This window comes from Acomys minous (genome assembly GCF_964271855.1).
Source record: "Acomys minous genome assembly, chromosome: 13".
Lineage (NCBI taxonomy): Eukaryota > Metazoa > Chordata > Mammalia > Rodentia > Muridae > Acomys > Acomys minous.
The window spans coordinates 48,192,899-48,205,588 of NC_140495.1; the positions used below are offsets into that span (position 1 = coordinate 48,192,899).

The 12,690-nt window shown below is 45.3% G+C and overlaps 1 long non-coding RNA gene and 1 pseudogene across 2 annotated transcripts in view; one reads left to right on the forward strand and one right to left on the reverse strand.

The window, feature by feature from the left end:
- Positions 1-473, forward strand: part of LOC311580713 (TATA-box-binding protein-like) — a 2,862-nt pseudogene extending 2,389 nt beyond the window's left edge. Inside the window, exon 2 of the transcript in view lies at positions 1-473. This exon is cut by the window's left edge and continues 657 nt beyond it. The product of the transcript in view is annotated as a TATA-box-binding protein-like (transcript).
- The window catches only part of LOC311581041, a 20,015-nt gene extending 8,394 nt beyond the window's left edge, over positions 1-11,621 (reverse strand). The window contains exons 1-2 of the long non-coding RNA XR_014773647.1: positions 11,347-11,621; positions 10,714-10,890 (exon numbers count right to left, since the gene is read on the reverse strand). This is a non-coding gene — a long non-coding RNA (uncharacterized lncRNA). The remainder of the gene's footprint in view (positions 1-10,713; positions 10,891-11,346) is intronic.
- Between the last annotated feature and the right edge of the window lie 1,069 nt (positions 11,622-12,690).

Here is a 12,690-nt window from a genome sequence, read left to right on the forward strand (position 1 = left end):
TCTGCGTAAGGCTGGAAGGCTTTGTGCCAGAATTATTTCCTGGGCTAATCTACAGAATGATCAAAGCCAGCATGGTTCTCCCTGGTTTTGTTTCTGGAAAAGTTGTGCTAACAGGTGCTAAAGTTAGAGCAGAAAGTTATGAAGCGTTTGAAAACATCTACGGCATCTTAAAGAGATTCAGGAAGACTGTGTGGTGTTGGCCATAGACTCCTGCCTTCTCTACCCACTTGTTTTTAAAAACCAGTCAGTTTTTGTACCACTGCTGGAACAGTTGTGAGAAGAAAGACATTCAGTCCCAGGTGGCAGCATAAAATGATGCCGTGTGTCCTGCAGGGTACAGAAAGGTCACCTCTCTGCTCTGAGACCACCCTGCAGCAGTACTGTGAGTTGCCTGCTTTGTGCTGCTATTTGGGCAGTACGCCATTTATTTAGACTTAGTTTTTTTGTTGTTGTTGTTTGGTTGTTGGTTTTGGGTTTTTTGTTGGTTGATTGGTGGGTTGGTTTTTCCAGATAGGGTTTCTCTGTTAGCCATGGCTGTCCTGGACTCACTTTGTAGACCAGGCTGGCCTCGAACTCACAGAGATCCACCTGCCTCTGCCTCCTGAGTGCTGTGATTACAAGCATGCACCACCACACTGTATTTAGATTTTAAACACTGCTGTGCGTGAGTTTGTTGGCTTAAGGGACAGAACTTCAAGTGTTCAAGGCACCTGAACAATTGGGCTTTTTATTTTAGCCTTTCCCACATAAGCCACTTTTTATACTTCTATTAGAAAAGTAAAATTCTTTTTTTAAAGGGTTGTTTTTCTAGTTTGTAACTCTCAGGAGTTATTTTTGTGCCAGATACATTCCGCCTTCCCAGCATTGCAGGACTGAATAGTTATATTAATCAAGACAAATGGCTGTGTATACTTTTGTACTCTGCACACACAAAAAAACGAAGCTTGTAAATTTTTACATTTTTGTTATTAATGGTACCTTGTAAGAGTCATGTGATCATACTGTCAAATAATTTTATTTTAGATATATTTTTTAAAAGAAGAAAAGAAACTGAGAGTGAGCAGCATCCTTGGGCTGTCCATCCACTCACTTCCTGGTCAAAGCGAGGAAAAAGGCTATGACTTATGACCCTTTGCCAAGACTAACAAGAAGATTATTTCAAGGTTCTTTTACCAGAAGATACAGTACAGGTCAGGCAGGAAAAACACATGAAACAGGAGAGAAAGGGAATCTCTCAGCCACAGTGGCAGGATTTTTACCAACTCTAGAACCTATAATAAACTAGAAAGTAGAAAATAAACCCAACAAATTACATGATTAGCTAATGAGTCCAGGACAGCCAAGGAATTGGGGGGGAGGGAGGTATCTCTGAAGCCAGGGGTAGTTTTTGTTTTTTTGTTTTTTGAATTTATTTTTAAAAGCAGATGGTGGGGCTGGAGGGATGGTTTGGCAATTTCAAGCCCCAGCTCTTTCAGAAGGCCTGGGTTCATTTCTCAGCACCCGCACTGGATGGCTCACAATTACCTGTAACTTTAGTTTCAGGGGATCCAACACCCTCTTCTGGCCTCCTCTTTTTTTTTTTTTTTTTTTTTTTTTTTTATAGCCTTAGCTGTCCTGGACTCACTTTGTAGACCAGGCTGGCCTTGAATTCACAGCGATCCACCTGCCTCTGCCTCCTGAGTGCTGGGATTAAAGGCATGTACCACCATGTCCGGCCTGGCCTCCTCTCTGAGCACCTGCACACAAAGTGTCCACTTTGACTAGAGATAAAGGAGAGTCAACAGAGAAACTTCAGCTGGTAAGATTTGGCTGGTGTTTATAGCCCAAAATAAAGTGCTACAAGTAAGAAAGTACAGTCTTGGGCTGGAGAGATGGCTCAGAGGTTAAGGACACTGACTGCTCCTCCAGAGGTTCTGAGTTCAATGCCCAGCAACCACATAGTGGCTCACAACCATCTATAATGTGATCTGATGCCCTCTTCTGGCCTGCAGGTGTACAAGCAGGCAGAGCACTCTATACATAATAAATAAATAAATAAATAAATAAATAAATAAATAAATCTTTAAAAAAAGAAAAAAGAAAGTACAGTCTTACATGAAAGCAGAGACCAAACTGCCAAGGGGACATAAACATATGCACTTACAGATGAGCAGGTGCACAAATATACACATATGCACATACAGATGAGCAGGTACATACACATATGCACATACAGATGAGCAGGTACATACACATATGCACATACAGATGAGCAGGTACATACACATATACACATACAGATGAGCAGGTACATAGACATATGCACATACAAATGAGCAGGTACATACACATGTGCACATACAGATGAGCACACAAACATACACATATGCACATACAGATGAGCAGGTGCACAAACATAAATAAAGATACATTTTAGATGCAGGATGTGGTAAATACTACCAGTAAGACAGTACGCTATACTATGTCTTCCCCTTCCTCATGGCTCCTTTCCTTCTTGATTAAGACATTCTGATATTCTTCCACCACTGTACATTAAGTCACATGTATCATGCGGCCATTGTGATGGTTTGAGTAAGAACAGCCCCCATAGGCTCATACAGTTAAATACTTGGTCACCACCCTATTTGAAATGTTGGGAGGTGTGGCCTTCTTGGAGAAAGCGTGTCACTGTGGGTGGGCTTTAAGGTTCCAAAAAGCCCGTTTCAAACTCAAGAGTCTCTTGCTTACTGTGCTTGTGGATCCAGACGTAGGACTCTCAGCTCCTCCAAAACTGCGAGCAAGTCCCAGTTAACTGCTTCCCTTTGTAAGAGCTGCTGCGGCCGTGGTGCCTCTTCACAGCAATACAACACTGATTAAGGCAGCCATCGGGCCAGGCAGTGGTGAATCTGTGAGTTCGAGGCCAGCCTGGCCTACAAGAGTGAGTTCCAGGGCATCCAGAACTACACAGAAAAACCCTGTCTTTAAAAGCAAGCAAGCAAGCAAACAAGCAAACCAAAAACCAAAATCCAAAACAAAACAAAAGACAGCCATCAGTTGCCAAAACAACAACAACAACAACAAAAACCCACAGAGCTATTTTGAATTTGCTTAAGAGTGATGCATGTCACCAAGATACCCTAAAAAACTGGAAGCAAAAATTGGCCAAGAATCTAGGGAAGGAAAAAGCTTAAGTCTGAAGGTCAAACAGGCCTTCTAACATGGCTGACACGGTACCGTGGTTATCACACTGCACGCAGAGGAAGGGGACAGTGGATGTGGATGTTGAATGGTCAGGAGGAACACACTGGGCACATAACTGGCTTTCCGTGCCCAGCACTCCGAGTTCCCGCCATGAAGCCCTTATTCCCCCACACCTGACTCAAGCTGTTCTAGAAGAACCAAAGGGACACGCGTCCAGCTTGGGTGGTTGTAACTTGGGACTGGTGTGCAAATGTATCTCTTCTGGTCAATGACTGACTTAGGAAAACTTATGTGGTCCTAGGCATAACGATAGCTTTTCAGATACATTGTTTTGATGGCGTGACTGGGAGAGAGACACACTCTTAGCACAGGGACTGTTTAGATGACAATTTTAAATTTGTAGTTCTTAGGGAGGAGCAGCACCCATGCAGTGGGGGATGGGGTTGGGGGGGGGTGCGGGGGTGGCCTGAGGATAAAGCAGAACGGAACCAAAATATGACAAAGAATGAGAAGCAATCAGTGCCCTTCTTGCTTATCATTTGGAGTTATCTGGGGGAGCATACCTTGTGACATGTCTCCTGTTGGGTTAGGGAGTCTCTTTTGTCCTCAATGGGACATCAGAGATCTTGCTTTCCTAGTCACTAGGCCCCTCCAGACACCTTTGGGAAACCTCCTTTAAGAAAGCAGTGTGACACAGAAATGCCCCGTGAGTCTGCTCTTGCTAGTGAGAACAAAGTCACCACTGGTTAGCTTTCTGGGGTGGCACTGCTGAGTTTTTAGTGACAGCTGGTTGTAGCACCTGTGTCAGTAAAAGTCTGTTCCCAGTGGTAACGCACACTGTAGCCCTGGGTGCCAGGCATGGGGTATTAGACACAGGAGCAGAGTCTTTATGGGAGCTGCGATGGCTGCAAGCTCAGCCGCTTGGCCGTTCTGCGACCTACTAAATATGCTTGAATCAGTGTCTCTTTGGCTTAATTAACCAGTTAGGTGTCTGCTGCCTGAAAGTATAACTTGTGGTACTAAGGTGACAACCGGCAAGCATTTGATGTGTGGTTGTATACAGTTCTGAAACAGGCATTATTAGTCCCCTTGGATCAGACGACTTCGTAGCACAGTGTCTGAGGTAAGCATGAAGCAAGCATGAAGTGGAGCCGACGGTGCTGATTAACTAACACTTTAAGAGGTTCAAATCCAAGCCAGGGAACTTCTTGGTTTGGACCTCCCTCAGGTGACATTGGCACATTGTGCCCAGAGCACAGCCAAAGAAACCATGCACAGAACAAGCCCAGAGTTGCAGATTGAGAAAATGGAACAAACAGGGCACATGCCTATGGTCCCAGCACTTAGGAGGCTGAGCCAAGTGGATGTTCTGAGTTCAAGGTCAGCTTGGTCTATATAGCAAGTTCCAGGCTAGCCAAGGCTATATAGTGAGCCCCTCTCTCAAAAAAGCTGAGCTCCACAGACATCTTCAAGGGCATCCACTCAATGACCCAAGGACCCTTTATAAGGCCCCACCTCTTAAAGGTTCCCCTACCTCCCAACATCATGCCTGGGCCTACACTTCTACCTGGGCCCCTGGAGAACACGTCATCAAAACCAAAATGCCACTGGACAGATGAAAAACAGAGGAAGCAATATTGAGTGCATCCTGCTTTTAGCATTAATGATACCAATTATAACCAATACTGGAAAGGCCACGAACCTGATAAATCCTAGACCAGAGATTTGAATTCTTCTCTTTTGTTTAAATCTCCAAAGATCTTGCTTTCGTGGTATATCATTGAAAGCATTTTTTTTTTGTTTGTTTGTTTTTAGAGACAGGGTCTCTCTGTGTAGCTTTGGCTGTCCTGGATTTGCTTTGTAGGCCAGGCAGGTTGGGAGCATTCTTTGTGACTGCAAATGTGATTTAGGCTCCACCAGTAAGGAAGGCTCAGAACTGCCATGAGGGAGGGGAGCAGCACTGGGGCCTTAATGGTGACCGCTACAGATCAGGTACAGCGCTGATGGGCCAACAATGGAGGCTCCAGCTCTCCGCACATTGGCCCTTAGGTAAGGTGTCTTGGTCCAAATGTGGCACCCTGGCTGATTGTTGCAGAAATGTCTTCTGACCAGGTAGATTCTGTGAGGAGATTCTGGGCCGCCTCATACAGGGCTTGCCACATGGCTTTCCCACGTCTACACCCCTGTGTCACCTCTTAAACGGCTTGACTGATTCCCGTGCCCTGCTTCTGAACCCTGTCTAAAACAAGCACACAGAAGCGTCAAGCACCATATAGCCAACAACTGCCCAACCACCTGTAGCGAGTCATCATGAAGAACACAGGCTGAAGGGTTTGGTTCTGCTGAATTGCTTCTAATGCTCACAGACTGTTTATTGTTTAAAAGGTAGTTGACAACATCTGTTCAAGTGAGTTGAGGACTTTCAAGTCGGTTCAGCACAGAGTGCAGGATGGGGAAGCCCCCTTAGAGAGCTTGCCGGGCACACTCATTTCACACACACTAAGGGGACTCTTAGGAAAATGAATCAAATCATTCCAAAGTCACATATCCAAAACAGTTGCAGAACCAGGAGGCACGCCCAAGTCTAATGACGCCTGCGCCAGATCCTCTTCCACTGACATCAGCTGAAATCCACACTGGACACAAAGTGTTCATTCCCAAGTGCCTGGCTGTGATGCTGCCATAGCCGGAGTCTTGCACATCCCTCTGTCTTGGTTTTATTCTTATTTTCATCTCAGTTAACAGAGAAACTCAATTCCAAAGACACTTTCCCTAAAAATAACTAAAAGACACGCTGGAAGAAATTAGCATAATGTATTTTTTTTAAATCTATAATTTACAGTGTAATCTAAAAATGAGCGACAGAGTAATTCTTGTGAAAACTCCCCTGGGATGTTTGGTTCCGTGTAGAAGCATCGAGGTACGGGGGCTGAGGGAGCAGCAGCCTGTGGCACTCTTCCACCAGGGCAAAATGTTATTCCCGTGATTCACAGCGAGAGGCCTGACAAACACTGTGAGTCGACATAGAGGTTTCTGCCATCAGGATAAAACAAGAATTGCAGTGGGTGGTCCCAGCCTAGCCTTCTGCTTCTGTCCTGGCTCAGGTGGTTGCCCTGGAAACAGCGAGGTTGCAAAGAAATATATTTGGAACTTTTAAAGAAAGCCTGCACAGGAAGGCCTGATTTTGATTTGCCACTACCTCTCCTGCAGGCTCTCTTCCCGGAAGAGGGCGTGGCCCTTGGACTACCTTGAAAGCTGGTTGGGTCCGGCGTCTTTGGCAAGGTCCGGCTGGCTGGCTAGCCAGAGTCTGGCAGACGGTTGGGAAAGGGGCTCTGCCTATCATCGTGTAGCTCTGGCTCCTCACAGATGGTTCTGGTCTTCTCCTCCCCCACCGAAGAATTTTTCTAAAATGACACCCAAGTTTTTCTTGGCAGAAGTTATCACTCCTGGCAAACAGTTCACTGCAGCTCTAATTATGATGACAGCTTTAATGGAGAAGATAATCATATTAAATGGTTCTTATTCCGTTCCGTGTGATTGAACTAGTGATTGCCATGAAATGTGTTCAACAGGCAAAAGTAAAGAGAAAAGGTAACATGCCCGTGGGACAAGCTAAGATTTTTAAGGATTCCAAAAGGGAGGCGGAGACAGACAGACAGAACGACATCTGAGCAGTGCTGGGTTTAACAGCTTATACCTCAGTCCCTGGCCAAGAAACCTACTCTTCTTACGAGTTCTTTACAGCAAGCATGATTCTGACACTTGTAAACACAGTCAGGAAGATTTATTCAAAATGGCCTCAGTAAGGGTGGACCGTGCCCCAAAAGGTGAGAGGGATCAAGCTCTTGTCTCAGACAAAGAGAAGTAGGGGCTGATGGCCGTTCAACAGAATGCCTGTGAGGGGACCCTGGGGGGACAGTATTCTTCCAAAATTGCTTGAGCACAGGCCACATGGCAAAGGAAAGGGATAAGAAAGTTAAGCAGATATCAAGAGGATGTGGGTATCACACTTCCCAACAAATTGATGGGGGATGTTTACTAAAATTGGGCTAGGCAAACCAAAGACAGCAAGCCAAAGGCAGATGAGCCAGAGTGAAGGCCCAGGAAAGAGAGAGAGAGAGAGAGAGAGAGAGAGAGAGAGAGAGAGAGAGAGAGAGAGAGAGAGAGAGAGAGAGAGCGCCAGAGGATCCAGTTATGGCTTGAGTCTAGAATGTTCCCCAGAGGCCCATGTTTGACTATTCAGTCCCCAGTTTGTGGCACTCACTTAAAAGCCTTGGGGAAGTTGAGGTGAGGCCTGGCTGACAGAAGAAGGGTGATCCTTGGCAGCTGTTCCTGTTTCTGGTTCCAGTCCCAGGCTCTCTGCCTCATGTTCCCACCACCATAAACTCTGGCATGCCTTCCCCACTGTGCTGGGTCCCTCTGAAGCCAGGAGCCGAAGTAAGCCCTTGGCCCCTCAGGTCACTTCTGTTGCGTAACTTGGTCAGAGAAGCCAAAGTAACTAATGCAGATGCCAGGGGAAAACGCTTCCCAATACAGAATGGGCAAGGACTTTCTGCAAAGGATTCTAATAGCATCAAAAATGGCACTAAGAGTTGACAACTGGGACCTCAGGGAACTAAAAAGCAAAGGAGATAACCAAAGGAAGAGACTGCTACCCAGTGAGGGAAAATCTTTACAAGATTCACACCTAACACAAGGTTAACATATAAAATCCAAAGAGAACCTCAAAGCTTAAACACCATGAAACATCTAATCAGTACACGGATAAAGGAAAGGCACAGACACGTCTCACATACGGGGCAGATGGCCAGAAGACACCTGGAGAAATGGCCAGTGTTCTTAGCTACTAGAAAATGCAAATAAAAATATTTAAGTGCTGGCACATAATCGCTCTAGCATCCTAATAAAAATTTTAAAATAGCTTCATTCATTTAGCCAAAGATTAATTTAGAAAGTAAACAGTCACTGGCAATCACATTAGTTAGAAATATCTTTACTTATGTACTTTTATTCAAATATAGTAATATTCATCCATAGAAAGCCTATTTTCTAAACTAAAATATTGATGTACAATTATACATTTTCATTTTATATTAATGTATGTCTTTCTTTTTTGCCAAAAAATTATCTTTCTTTTTTTTTCTTTTTTCTTTTTTTGTTTTTTTTTTTTTGGGACAGGGTTTCTCTGTGTAGCCTTGGCTGTCCTAGACTTGCTCTGTAGACCAGGCTGGCCTCAAATTCATGGAGATCCGCCTGCCTTTGCCTCCTGAGTGCTGGATTACAGGAGTGTGCCACAGTGCCAGGCTTATTTCACTCTCTCTTTTTTTCTTTCTTTCTTTCTTCTTTTATCTTTTTATTTTTATTTATTTATTTATTTATTTGAGTACTTTAAACTCTTTAGTATCCTTTAGATACACATTCTCACTTTGTGGGAGGTCTTTTTAAAAAAAAAAGATTATTATTTATTTTATTATGTATACAAATATGCTGTCTTCAAGCACATCAGAAGAGGGCATCAGATTCTGTTATAGAGGTTGTGAGCCACCATGTGGTTGCTGGGAATTGAACTCAGGACCTCTGGAAGAGCAGCCAGCCCTCTTAACCTCTGAGCCATCTCTCCAGCCACTTTGTGGGAGGTCTTATCCCATGGCTTTAACTTGTCTTTCTCTGTCAATAATTCCAGATCTATGTTCTCCAGTCCTGGCATTTCCCCCCCCCCCCCCCACTGCCCATCCCCCAGCTGTAGACTTAGCAAATCTTTCTACTTGACATTTTCCTCAGATAACTAATAAGCATTTCAAATTAAACATTTTCAAGATAGAGTTTCATCGTCTCTCCCAGGTTTCTTCACCCAGCAACTGGCCTTATTTACCCTGTAGCTCAACTTATATAACTTACACACAAGCCCAATTATGGGCGCCCCTGCCTGGCCCCACGGACAGACGTCCTCGATATTCCCAGCAGACGACTGCCAAACATGGCGCTGTAGTCTCCCCTCACAGCTCAGCAGCATCTGGTTGCATATGAAACGCTGAATCCAAAGTGCTTAAAGAAGGTGATTTTTTTTGAGTTTTTGCATCTAATTAACCACCAGCCTGGTGGACAAATAGTTTTGTTCTCAAGAGTGTGGGCAATTTAACTTTCCCAAAAGCCAGTTTCCTAGAAAAGGATGCCCACCGGTGAAGTCAACAGGCTTCTGTCCCTGGGCAAAATGTTCCCATTTCATTGGCTGGAGACAGTGGACTGGGCTGTGTCAGGTTGATTAAGGAAGACTGCAGGTATTACACAAGGCTGGTTAGAAGGCTGCATTTGACCCAAGAATCAAGAAAAAGCTTTTTCTACTGAGCAAGACAAAGAGAAGAAATGTGTAAAAAATTGTCTATTGAAGTCCAGGAGTTGAGCCATATGATAATGAGCCATGTGGCCCTGACCCTAGGACTCTGAGTAACTGAAACACAGTGCAGCTGTTTTGGCTTGGCTATACAGTCCAGGAACACCGCCATTTTCTTGGACATGTACTTTTTAGAGCTGGCCTGCAGGTGGTGGTGTAGCCCACAGAGGATGTACAAACACGAGACCAACAGGATGCTAGACCTAAATACATATCTGTATTGGGATTTTGTCCAAGTGTGTCTTGCCTACTTGATTTCGGATATGATTCATTAGGCACGAGGGATTGACAATGGAACAGAATGAGACCTTAGCTTGCCAAGTAACTCCTCACCTATTGATCTCAAAACCTCTTCCTCATCCAGATTAATGACAAAAGAAAAGTCCCTTCCAGATGTGCTTAAAATGTCCTTTCTTGCTTGGTTGCAAGTATCCATAAAGAAGGCGTTTATGGGGGTAAGTGGCCAGGTGTGTCACTAACCCGATGTAGCTAGTCCCTATACTCAACTTAGCAGGTATCCTCTTTAACCAAATCACCCCAGCTCAGCCAAAGCCTGTAAGTAGCAGTACTGTCCATACGTGGCTCGGCAGGAAGCTTGACATGTCTGTAGCCGTGTCACAGGGTCATGCCTGTGTTCAGACCCCCAGGGAAATCTTCATGTTTCTGTAACGCCACTCCTCATCCATGGGGAGCTGGGGAAACAACCCCGAAGCTTATTCAATTCAGTTAAACTCACATGGTCATTTTAACTGAATTCTCTTAGTTTATATTTTATCTCCATTACCTTGTTCTCTCCCAAACCAGTGTCTGCTCGTACTGCGCAGTGAGGTGGTGTTGGCTTGGATCCTCACTGGTCAGTGATCCAGGGGTGAGATTTTTAGCTCTGAATTTGTGACCAATACAGTGTTGTTTTCCCAGTCTAGACTTTGGGGTAATTACCTCTGAAACTCATGGTTCTAGTCACCTGAATGTCCCCATTCAGCTCACTCTTGGTTGTGCCCAGAGCCCTCTGATGTGCCTCTGTGCTCCCGAAACCACTGTGTCGGACACTGGCTCACCTGTGCAACACCCAGTCATGTGAGCTCCACAGTGACGAGGGCTCATGCTCATCTGTCAACTGCCTCCCACTGCCACCTCCTCACGTCCACTCGTTGCCAGGACTGTGGCCTCTGGCCTTCCTTCGTCTTCTTTGTATTCCTTTTTCCTTCCACTTGGAATTGGGTGGGGCGGTCTTTCAGAAGTTCTTTTGTTCCTCATCCCCTTGCAGGCCACAGCCGTGAGTTACATGACATACCTTCCATAGACAGAACGGGTCTTTTCTATATTTAAGAAAACATACCAAGACTTGTACCCCTCATCTTAGTTATTGATAAATTTGAATTTAAGAAATCCTTCTAGCGTGGTGGCTCACGCCTGTAATCCCAGCACTCAGGGAGGCAGAGGCAAGTGGATCTCTGTGAGTGCAAGGCCAGCCAAGACTACACAGAGAAACCCTGTCTGGGGGGGAGGGGGCGGGGAAGAAAGAAAGAAAAGAAAAGAAACCCTTCTAGACAATGTCTAAATGTTACTGTGAAATCAATGCAAAATGTAGTCAAAGTAGAGGCCAGAACGTGACTGTCCAGAGCTCTACCACCCACCAAGGTAGCGACTAGCTCCAAGTGGGTATTTACATTTAAAAGAAGCCTGGGCTGGAGTTAAGAGCAGAGCTGTTAGGCCTGCTTGCTGCTCCTGCAGTGGACAGTTCCTAGCACCCACATCAGGGAGTTCACACCTACCTCTAATATATTTCCAGGAGAACCAGGTGCCCTCTTCTGCCTCCTGAGAACCCTTGCACTCACATGCACATACCGTCCCACTCCAAGCACAAACACATAACTGAAAATAAAACCTCCCAAATGAACAATAAGATAAATACACTTAATTAAAAATCTAAAAGTCCAGGCTCCTGAGTCATAGGAGCCACAGCGCAAACTTTCAGTGGTCTTATAGGCAGCAAAGAGGTATACCATTAACACCATTGAAAAGCCTCGGTGTAGTGGGGGAAGTTCTACAGGACACGGCCACATCCAAAAAGGTATTCGGATACAATTACTCAGGATGTTTTTCTACCTCTGGACTCCCGAGAGGCCGGCTTAGTAAGCCTCACCCAGTTTCTCAAGAGCCAGTGCTGTCCTCTGTCCTCCTTATGGGAGCCTATGTGAGTTTATCCATGAGCTGTTAAAGATCTCCGTAGAGCAGCCTCAGACACTACGCCAAGAAGAGGCGCTGCCGAGTGTGGGGCCTAGCTTGGCCGCGTAGCTTCATACCTATGGAGCTGGCCTTGCTCTAAAATAATCACACCCAAAAGAGAAGTCAAGGCAGCTCTGTGGGCTTCCTAAGGAATTTACTCACGAGCAGTGATGCCAGAGTCCACAGCTGCACTAGTGCTGGCCAAGCTTAGAAGTCAACCCCGACAGCTGCTCCAGGAGTGTCTGTGGCTAGTGTGAGCTGGTCAAGCCAAAAAGAAGTGGCAGGAAGCAAGGCCCTAGGAGGTATTGGAAAGCCAACTCCTGGAAGGTTTGAGCATGCCAGCTGCATATGTTTCCTTCACAGGCAGGGAGGGGTGTGCCCCGCTGGGAAGGCTGAGACATACCACATCATTTCAGAAAACCAGAGAACAGTAAACTGACAGCACACCAGGGCCCGCAAGGCTGGAAATAGCATCCAGATTTCCTGCCTGGACTCTGAATGTGACAGACTGTAGGGTCTAGGAGTGTGTGTTCAGGAAGGGTCTGGGCTGCCTCCACCTGAGGGAAGAGGTTTCTAGAAGAGATCAGAACATCAGAGCTTCAAAATAAGCCATCAGTGTAGAAAATCTACCTGTCTGTCAAGCAGAAGGAAACCCAGGAAGACAGACAGAAGTGAAAGGGCCGAGGTGGGAAGACACACAGATGCTGCAAACATCGTTTAAGGCCTGTCAGTTAATTCCCGTAGCTTCTTTTTGTGTAGCAGATTGGAAAGTACACATAGAAATGCTGGAAAGTGCAATTAAAGAAAAAAAACTTTAAAAAAATGAACACTTGAGTGCAAAGGACAGAAGAAAAAAGGTTAGACTAAAGAAAGGGGATGCTGAAAAGGCA